This window comes from Anser cygnoides, chromosome 14, assembly GCF_040182565.1.
Source record: "Anser cygnoides isolate HZ-2024a breed goose chromosome 14, Taihu_goose_T2T_genome, whole genome shotgun sequence".
NCBI lineage: Eukaryota > Metazoa > Chordata > Aves > Anseriformes > Anatidae > Anser > Anser cygnoides.
In genome coordinates, this window is record NC_089886.1 from 2,380,393 (window position 1) to 2,391,583 (window position 11,191).

Genomic DNA, 11,191 nt, shown 5'->3' on the forward strand with positions numbered 1-11,191 from the left:
CAATGGTAAATTCCTTACTGTTCATATTCTCAGACAACATATTAATGAATACCTTTTAGAGGAGGTGAATTCTAATTTTTCTCCTGTGGATGAAGTGCCTCTGGACTGTTTGCGAAACTGAAAAGGAAATCCTAGTTGCATGAAATCTCGTGTAATAACTGACTGGCGATCACTGAATGGGCTCTTGCACATCTTGAGCACATTTGATAGTCCATATGTTTTAAGTTTGCTCATGTAACCATATGTTGAAAACTTCCCCAAATGCTACTTTTTCTTATTTTTGGCTGTTTTGAAGTTCTAAGAAAATGGCTGTCTGATGGTGCAACCCCAGATTCTCCAGCCTGTGCCAAGCATATTGTAACCTGTTACTCGGTGGTGACCCGACACACAAAGTGTAGGAGGAAACATTAATAGCAGGGAAACTCGGCAAGTGACTGCCAGGAGGAGAACAAAGAACAGTGTTTGGGAGATGCTCTGACTGTTGTTTTTAAGTGAATCAAGGCTTCCTGCTGCTTTTCCTGTTGTTATTGTTGTTTCTTCGTATTTTTCAAGTCACTCCAGATGGAAGAAGCTTTGCCAAGGGAGCCTGGCTTTGCCAGTGCACCTCTCCGGTCAGTGGAGTGAGAAAGGTTCATCAAGCGGGCAACTCACGCCGGCCATTCACAGAGTATGGAGCCTGGCTGAAAAGATTGGGTTATGGGGCTAATGCTGGCCTGTAAGAATACCTGCTTTAATCGTCTGCTCCTTCGGTGTGTTCAGACTTCTGGTCGTACCAGTGACCTTGCAAGAAAGCAGAGAGATTGAGGTGTGAGAGCAGCCTGCAAACATCAAGGCTATGGGGAGTGGCGCTAGCACAGTTTGGTATGAAGCTAGGAGTCCATGGAAGAGTTTGTTTTTTTGTTGTTGTTTTTGTTTTTTAATGCTCTCATGATAACAACTCTCTATCAATCCACTACAATGTAAAAAAGCCGTACACAGTTGCTAGAGAAGCTGATGCATAACGACTCCAAATCCCAATGTCATCAGCTCCCGGCAACAGGAATTGCTCAATGTCTTAAAATAGCTGCTTGGGTAGTTCCCGTCATGCCCAAAGCTGTTGTCACCTCAAGGTCTTCTTGCTTGCATGGCAGTCCATCTGCTTCCCACCCATGCAGTTTATCAGCAGGGAGATACATTGCTGTTTCTGCAGGCAGCTAACTTCTCATCAATCACTGCTCAGCATCAGAAGAAACGGGGTGGAGCAGAGGGCCCTTGACTTTCCTTTGGGTTGGTGGAAGAGGGAAAGTGTTCGTGTAGCCGTAGCAGAACTGTGTGTTAGCTGTATGAATTCAAATGAATTTGTTTTGTTCACGCTTTCAAAGTTCTGCTTGTAACAAATATTCATGCAAATTTGCTCTCAATCCACAAAGATTTTTTGCTCTCAGATGATAATGTGGTATGTGGTTACTCTTCTGTAACTTAAGACCATAAATTTTGAGAAGTTTCATGATCATATGAATGGAAATAAAAATATTTGCTTAGATCTGAATCCCTAAAATAGCACATATTTGGTATTTACCTATTCTGAAGTTAGAGTGGCCTGTTGTGGGAGGATTCACAGCTTTCCTTTTTATTGTTACCATTTATGTTCCTCTCAACCCTTCTCAGAGCAGACTGGGCCTGACTCTGCACCACCAGGAGCCTGCTGCCGTGTCGCCCCTTGGAGCAGATGTGGGACCAGCTCAGTGATTTTTTACGTGAATGCAGAGGTTAGCGCACATGTTTTTCAATCACCACCACTGACATTCTTGGAATAGGCTAAAAACTTCCCATGCTGAGTTCACTAACCTCGAGCACTGGGAAGGCTCCCCTTTCCACCCCTTCAAAGGAGAGCAACCGAGATCTCTCTCTCCCAATTCACTAGTTTTTGGGCTTGTTTCTTCAGACTGCCTCACGCTTCAGGAAATGTGTTTGTGCTATCAGGATAGCATTGTATTGAGTGTTAGGTTTTCGTTTGCAAATGACCTGAAATGGCTTTTTACCAAAACTAAAATGACTTAAGAAACAACTAGAAAGAAAAAGTGAAATATCTTATGATGCAGAACTGTAGCCTATCCAACAAATGTGGCTCTTTTCTCTTTCATTGGTAATAACTGCATAAGAATTTTAATTCAGAAAACAAACAAACAAACAAAAAACAATCATTGCAGAAGGATATTATAACTGATAACAAACTGTAATCTCAGTGGACAAAGTGTTGCAGATGATCAGCATACAACCCTGTTTCACATGCACACCACCACAATTTTCTTCTTCGGGGCTTGCTCATGCCCTTGCATGAATTAAGTCTGTTTCTGTAGGAATTTATAGATTCTGAACCTCTTTTAAGGTTATTCTTTTTGAACAAGGGAGACATGATGTGAAACGTGAATTATCAATGTTCACTTCCAGAAGTGACATTCAGTGCTGAGCCTTGTTGTACCAACTGTGATGCAACTAGATAGAGAGGCAGTGCACGTGCTTACGGTGGCTGTTAGGAATAATAGATGGAGTTGGATGAATTGTGCAAAATGGAAAGCATGTGTTTTCCTCTCCATTTTCTGCTCGAGAGTACATTATATTTTTGTATCAGCTGGGAAATGCCATTCTCTTGATCTCTTCGTGCAAGCACTAAGCAACTTGCACTGAAACTGAAAGGCAGCAAACCAGAAGTGCACAAAGGAAATCATTTTCTGACCTCAAACATATTGGAATACGGAACACGGTGATACAAAGTGTCTAATCCCTCTATCAGTGCTGAGTCCTTAGCCTAAATGCTAAGTGGGAATGCCATGGCATGGCATTTAGACTGAGGACTCAAACCTGATAGAGGGATTAGACGTCTGATATGACAAAGAGAAATAGCCGGTGTTATTAGAGGCAACAGCAACAAAAAGTTTCTGGAGGGAGATTAAAAGCTCATACTTGTGAATTTCAACCAGCATTTCTCAAGCTCTGCAACGTCCTCACCAGCTGCATGGAGGAGGCTTGGGAAGTGCTACTGAACCAGGCTGCTCTTACTGCAGATCGCAGGAGGCTTTTCCAGGAGACAGGAGTATCAGATGTACGTTTTCATATCTTGCTAGGAAATGTGCGATGATGGCCAATCCACATACAGGCTTTTCCAATGAATTACTGGCCTAGTTTGATGTTGCTTTGGTTTCCTCAGCTGTGCTGGTTGTGGCCCTAATGCAACTATATATATATATATATATATTAAATTAAATTAAATTTAAATTTAAAAATTAAAATTTCTTTATTTTGTCTAGCTCTGAAGTATTTAATGAAGGATAAAATAAGATAGGACTCCAACATCAGACATATTCCAAGTCAGAAAACAAGAGCTTTATTTCTTGACTATAGTTAAAGGCGTAGTACCTGGTAGAATCATGGCTTTGGTTTAAGTTGGACATCACCCAAAGTTTCAGCACAGCCATCAGCAAATTGTTGAGAGTACTGTGCTTTGTGTGCCCTCTGTACTGGCACCAGCAAGCGCATTCTCTGCCTGTTGTTGTATCTGTTTGATAAAGGCAGTCTCAGGGTCATTTTTCAGAAGCGATGTAAAGGTACCACAGCCGTTAGCATACTGACGTGACATGTCAAGGCTCCAGTGTGTCAAACTTTTTTTTTCTTTTTTTTTTCCCGACAGCAATGAAGTTAATGTTAAAAAACAAAACAAAACAAAAAAACATTTTTTTGGTGCTTAGGCACATTCACACTCACTAGCAGCTGACTGATGTGGTTACTCAACACAAGATCCATAAATCCTGCACCTAGAAGAAGTGCCATTCTTCATCCCAAAAGCTGACTACAGTTTTTTCCTATATAGGAATATATATATATATATATAGGAAGCCAGGACCCTGAGTGAAAGCAGAGGCAAAAGCAATGTGCACTTGGATGGACGGAGAGCTGGAGGCAATGCAGGGCACATTCTTCCCTTGCTTCTGCCATGGGTGAGCAGCAGCAGCCGGAGCAGCTCGGTACGTGCTGGGGTGGCTGCCCATCGTGTGTGTTCTGCTGGCTCGGGGGTAAGTCTCCTTCTCAGTCTCAGATCAGAGGGAAAAGCCTCTCCCCTGGTGGGAGAGGTTGTGCTGAGCATCATAGAACGGAATAAATGCCTGTTGTTGTGCAGCTGCTGAGCAACACTCCGGGCCCTGCACAGCATTTGGGTGAGAGCATCCTGCTGGATGGCAGCTTTGATTTTCCACCGTGGAGAGGCATCGCAGCACAGCGGGAGCTCAGCCAGAGCCAGAGGTCATTCTGCAGCATGTGCCCAGCATCGGGGCACCTTGCATGGGTGAGAGCTCTGCCGTATCCCTGCTCAAGCACCTGAGGTTTATTTGGGCACCCGGGAACCCCCCTTCATGCACATCCCTGCCTCGTCCCTGGGGAGGCTGGAGTGAAGCCACTTCATGTCTCCAGCTCCATTTGCTCAGCCACAGGACGTACCTAGTGCTGTGCTGAGGAGGTTAACACAGCATCAGGAGTAACTTCTGCACCGCTCTGTGATGAGAGGTGCCATGCAAGTGCAAAGTATTTTTATTATAAAGCATTTAATAATAAAGGGTGCCTCTCGGAGGAGAAAATCCACGAATAACTGCAGTGGAGAGGGCACTCCATTTTGTATTGCAATCATTGCTCAGCGAATCCCCCAGAGAAATGTTTGAAATGAGTGTGATATCTTCCAGGGAGATCAGTGTACTTCCAGAGGGATTGTGCTCAGAAACCTCTGAAGCTTCTGTTTCTATAGCTTTGATGGCTTATAGCCTTCTCTATTTCTATCATAATCCTTCATTAGGTTTTGCCAAACTGTTCCAATTGCTATAGCAACTCTAATGAAATCTTGCTCCCTAAATAGCCACGCCAATTTTATCAGGTCAAAATCTGCCCTTTGCAGCTAATTCGCTGCCTTTTGACCATACTATTTTTCCTCTGAGTGGAGAATTTACTGTGAGAAGAAGCCCAGAATTATTAACCCAAATATTTTTTTTTTCCCCTTTTCAGCTTAAACCAAAGGCTTTCTTTTAAAATCAAGTGTGTATTGGACTGTGTGTGCAGGCAAGGCACAAATCCTCTGGAGATAAGAGCTGAGGCCTGCTTCCTGTTGCCTTGAATGCTGCTGCTGGCTGACCTGTGTATTTGGAGCAAGATAATGGAAGTCCGGCATCATTACAAAACAGCACATGTAAGATTTCTTTCTAATGGCCTACAAATCCGGAGAGAGTGCAGTGCACATTTTATGATAACATTTCTGCTATCTCATTGCAGGGGGATCCATTCTGGCTCGCGTTCAAGCCCCTGACAAGGCACTGTCCTGTCGCAGTACCCCAAAGCACTCGGTTTCCCCTTTTTCATGGAAATCCAAGACCGCACTCGGCAGTGCCTTTGTTGGCATGTGAGCGTGTCTCTAAGTGAATTGTAATGTCTCTTTTGCCACTTTCCTTCTGGAATAATATCTTCAGTGCAAGCAGGAAATTTTCTTCCATCAGCTGCTGGTGAATGAGTTCTTCAGGCTGGTTATTTTAAAATAATTTGTGTAACTTTGAGTTGGGAGGAATAGGATGAAAATGAAAGATCAGTGGCACGCTGTTCCCTGAGTTTTGGCTGGCCAGCCAAAGAGCGGAGGCAGACGTTCCCCAAGCAGGCAGAGATGGGATTATTCTCTTTGGCTGGACAAAGGGTTTTTTGCTAAATGAATGACTGAAGTCAAAGCTATATATGACAGTGCTCTAATCATAAAAACAGCATATTTCACAAGTTTCTAACTCAAAGTCAGGGAAAGGTTGAAAGAATTCAGAAGCTGAAATAGTCTGCCTAATGTGTATTAGGGTACTTTGAAAAGGTATTGTGAAACTTCCATTATATCTTCCTACGTTTTACATGAACTGAGGCCTTCCTCTAGCCTAGCTTGTATATATTTCTCCACAAAAGGAAATGAAAAAAACTTTTTCATCACTATTGGAGAAACATGGTTAAAAAACCCTGAGATAGCGCTTATTTCCCCAAATCAGAGAATTGCCTAATAAGCACAAAGCTACGGAGTCTGGGCTAAATTAATATTCCTTTTGCTTGCAGACCATCAGTAATTCCAGAATCTGAATTTCATTAGGGAGCAGGATTTTTAAAGATATGTGAGGAGCGGAAAGGGGGTGACGCCTGAATTTTGTTAATACTCAGTGCTAAGTGCAGGCTTGCTGTTCTCCACCGATTCGCGTGCCGTGCCTGTCACCCCCGTGCCTTGGCTGGCATGGCTGTTATGTCATGGCTGCCCTGTGTCCTCTCTGCCCTGTACTGGGAGAGCTCTCTCAGCACAATGTTTTGGAGGGTTTTGATCACAACAGACTGTGCAAATGATCCGAGGCTCTCGGGACGGTGCCGTGCAAGTTAACTGCTGAAATGGGACCAGAGCTCTGGTTCTATGCAACTCTGAGTTTGCAGCAGCAATCACACTGTCTTTTACTTCTTTGCCTTCTCAGAGGATGGCATAATCTAAACATTGTGCCATGCTCTATAAAGTCTCGCCCTGTGCCCCCAGATAGCCACAGGCAGTTTGAGAGGCAGGAGGCACTTTAGAGTTGTAAAGCCCGATCATAAAGCAGAAGGATCCCTGCAGCATCCAGGCATCAATGGTGTTTCTCTGGTCGACTGGATGACACAAGTACTGTTGTGCTTGAGAAACAGTGAGGCATTGGCAAACTGATGGAAATGGGGAGTCTCTTGCCTGATTGCAAGGGAAACCCCCAAACAGATAACCCTGATAAAGCTGCTCTGGCAGCGCTCTCACTTGCCTACAGCTGTTTCCAATTTCTTACACTGTCCGATGAGATTTACATCCCCGGCCCACATAGCTGATATTTAAACAGTGCCTCATTTTCCAAAAATAAAGATTTGTATCTCTTTAGATACATGCCACGTAAATCCCGTATAACCAAAGCCTAATTTTATTGGAAGCAATGCATGTGCAGGAAGATGCGGGTAAGCCATCAGAGCTTGCCGTGCAGGTAAGCTTTGCAGAAATCAGCAACTGAAAAGTTGCTGAAAACATTATTGTTTTACATTGCAGACCAGTAGCAAGCTCATCAAATGAATCGGGCAGGCTGGAGGCAGGCGTGCTGCGATCTCTTTGAGAGGCAGCAGCCGCAGAGAGAAAGGTCCGTAAGGCAAAGTCAGGAGGATAGCAGTTGAAATCAAAGCAGGGTCTGATTAAAGTGGGAATATTATGATGCTGGGGGAATATAAGATATAAGAGTATAGTAGATGACAGAGGGCTAAAGAAGATCTCCAGAAGCAATATACAGATTCAAATGGTGATACTTCAGTGGCTGGAAAAAATGGTTCATGATGAAAGAAAAGGGCTGGTTCCCAAGCAGAGCCCCCCAGTAGCATCACAGTGCAAATATTGGTTTGTTGAGAGCCAAACTTTGAAATTCTTCTCTGAAAAACTTGCTGCCCTAAATTCCTTTTCCCATACTCACATTCAATTAAGTGTCTGTTCACTAAATATTTCATAATAATCTCATGTCACCTCAAAGTCTTGTAGGAATATGCTGGTACTTAGGAACTTTGCTTCCCTGTGTTACAGAATTTTGATTCCTTTTATAAGTTGCCTGAGCTCATTATGCATTTAATAAGCCGCTGCAGCTGGCCACATTGTCTCAATTCTCTGCAGTTAGCAAATGCTGCTTTGCTTTAGCTTCTGCTAATCATGACAACCAACCTACTCACATTACTTAAATCACTAATCCCATGAAATAGCATAGTGTCACTCTCTAAAGCAGATAAAAAAAAAAAACTCATCTAAAATGAAACATCAATCACAGAGAACAGTTATACTTTAAATGTTAGCTACAGGGAAAAAAAAGCCAAACCCCCTCTCTTTTTTTTTTTTGTTTTGTTGATAATATTAACTTTAGTCGGGAGTTTTCACAGAATGCTGTTTAATTCAATACATACACTAAGTTAAATTACCATTTATCTGTAAATCTGCTATTATGCTTAGTAATTAAGGCTTCCTCATCCTATGCCCATTTTAGCTGGAAAGATGGAGAGAGCATTTTTGATCTGTGAGCCAGAAAATAATAACTTCTTCCTCCCAGCATTTTTTTTGGTGAAAGGTAATGTAGTGAACTTGAGAAGTTTTCTATATTGAAGATTTCTTTAAAATATGTATTTTACCAGCTAAAAGAATTCCCTTGATATATGTGTTTTTTTCCAAACCTCATTTACATTTCAGTCCAGTTTATTTACCTAGAAATTTCCCCACATCTGTTCTGGGAAACAGGGGGCTCACATTCTGGAAACTTGTTTTCTGGAAATAACTTCTGAAACTAGGAAAATATCGCCAGCCAAGAGGGTGATACACATCCTCTGCACACCCTCTTTCCCTCCGAGACTCCTTGGGGATGTAAGAACTATCCATGGGCAAAATTCTCATCCACACCATTTCATGTTTAGTTTCTTTTTTCTTAAGTGGCAGCAGCTGAGCACAGATGTCCAGATTGGCAACAATTATGAACCCAATTAACCCAGTTAATGGCACCACAGCCCTTTGCGAAGTGACAGATTATCGCAAGCAGACATGGTACAGCCACTCACCCCTATCGCATGCCCTTGTGTCACCGAGAAAATGAGTGGAGGTAGGAACCACCAAGTGATTAGCCGTTATAATGTTGTTAATTAAGCACCCGTAGGAAGTTTGCCATAAAACTAAAACTAATCTTCTTAATCTATTTTGTCTATCCCATGCTTGGCGCTGTGTTATTAGATCACATAAAATAATCTTAGTCCAGTATCTGGGTAGTAACTTCAGAAGAAACTGGGAATGTGAGGCAGCTGGGGGTGAGATATTAGGGGACGTAACCCTGCCATGGAGTACTCACTGCTGTGAGTGAGAGAAATTAATTCAGATCAAACAGCTCCTGAGTTCCACCAGGATCACCCATTCCCAGTGACTGCATGCAGTGAGCATCGTCAGGTAGAGCAGCCAGGAGCCTATCCCCATCCCTCTGGATTGCACATTTTGAGGTATGCTAATCCGCAAGTTTACAAATACAGTATTGCAAGCTGTTTTTGCAAAACTGCGAGTGGTTTTTCAGCTTTGCAAAGATTTCACAAAGTAGGTAAAGGCAAATAGCTGATTTTTGGGTAGGTCGTCCTGCATTCCCTGCATTCCCTTCTATATCTTCTTGTCTGGTTAACAAGCACCTTCTGGCTTTTATCGATGGATTCCATGCAAACTAACCAGCTCTGAACTCCTGCCTCCCTGTTCATTAGTTCTGTTTGTCCCCCAAATTAAACTGTTCTTCCTGTGTGGTGTCACAAGGCCCATTTTGTAGATGGCCAAACCGAACAGCAGAGTGCTGTGGTAAGTCAGCCAGGGCAGAGCTACTGCTGCAGAAAGAAATGCAAAAGCTGTGTTTCAGAGGAGATTTTTGAGGAAACTGCAGATAATATCCTGGACTGTGTTATCCATTGAGATTAAATTGAGCGTAATCCTATGCCTATCGCTACACTGCTGAATGCATTTAACAGAAGAGATTTATTTCCCCTCCTATTATCCTTTCTTTCTTCTTTCCTCTCACACTCCAGGCTGCTTAAGAGTTCAGGTTTTATCAAAGAAATAAAATAGTTTAGCATGAAACTTCTGCACTTTTTGTCATCTCTGGGAGATTTCTGGAGTAATGTTCATTTATTTCAAGGCTCTCTTCCTCCCCTCTGCTATTATGATTCAGGACTTCGGGGATCCATTCTGTAGGCAGGCTTTAAAGGTTACTCCCTTTAGTACCTTAATACCTCTTATTCTAAGGTTATTCTGCCATTTTTTCCCTTAGAAGTCTTCAATTTTTGTTTTAAATGACAAATGTCTCTTCCAACCTTTTTGAAGAGAGCTCCTCGTTTTGCAGCTTTTCCAGCTCTTTGTCTTAGCACGTCCTATTTCTGATCGCAAATAACCGCAACGGTTCTAAATTCTTTCTGCTGCTATGGCAGTTTACAGCCAGCAACAAAGTGGCGTCTGCAAACATGTAGGTCTTCCTGCATGGTCTTCTGTGTTCAAGAACAAGCTTAGTCTTGAAACCACTCTTGATATTTCGAATTCACTTTGAGGAATAACTGAGAAACTGAGCCTTGCCAGGACAATGGTTCTTGCTCTGTGAATTCTGAACCGGAATAGGTGGCATCATTTGGCTTTTGAGCTGACAAGGTTGTCTGATTCTCCACCTTTAGGACAGCAGGACCCACCTCCTGCTGAGCTGAGATCTCTGTATCACTTATCACTTATCGTGAAAAGGGCAGAATGTATTAAATTTAGTATTTAAATTCTCAATTTGTTGCTTAGTTACATATGTCATGAAGGAAAAGCAATAATGCCATGATTTATATAACTAACTGACAATCCAAATTTTAAGGTTTGAACAGTGAATATTCATACCATGTTTATGCAAGCGATTATCTACAGGGGGGAAATGTCAAGAATAAATTCAACATCTTCTCTTGAACATTTTTAAGAGAAATAAATGAAACTTGACAAATAAATTATTGGTTAGTCTGAGTACTTGGCTGAATTTTACAATCATATCTGGAAGTATGGTTGTGCACGGGATAACTCTTCTCTTTGCATGATATTTTATCACCTCAATGAAGGGTAGATTCTGCTTTCTAAATTCTGTTGTAATGCAGAGTGTGCTCGAGCAAAGGTCTGTACAGACACAAAGTATGCTTCAGGAAGGTAAAAAATTAATTATTGAAGCATAAAGTCTTCAGTTCCTCAGGGAAGAATGAGAATGCATTTCCCCTTGTCTGTACCCTGTGCAAAATACACCAGGGACAATAGGAGAGCCCTTTTTTTTATTATAGAAGAGTTTATATTTGGGAATCTGAAAAAGAAATGTCTTTGCCATAACAAATATACAACAGCATTTTCAAAGGGCTGTATATTCTGAAATAAGGAGGTTTGCAGAGTAAAGAATAAATGCATTTCTTCATTACTTCTGATGAAAAGGTACTAAGATTTTGGTTTTCCATTTATTGTGATAAATTCCTCTTTTTTAGAAGTAATCTATGAGTGTAAAAGATTTATAAACTCCTCTAAAATACATACTTTCACATAATACGTGAGTGTCTCTGTTCTGAGTAGTGATCAGAGAAAGGAGGTGAACTGCTCGTTTGTATT

General features: G+C 41.9%; 1 long non-coding RNA gene across 1 annotated transcript; it reads left to right on the plus strand.

Moving 5' to 3' along the window:
* Positions 1 to 3,378: 3,378 nt before the first annotated feature.
* On the plus strand, positions 3,379 to 9,778 carry LOC136786342 (uncharacterized). Its single transcript, XR_010824941.1, has 4 exons — positions 3,379 to 4,049; positions 4,154 to 4,318; positions 5,026 to 5,206; positions 5,290 to 9,778. It is a non-coding gene; the product is annotated as an uncharacterized lncRNA (long non-coding RNA).
* The last annotated feature ends 1,413 nt before the right edge of the window (positions 9,779 to 11,191 follow it).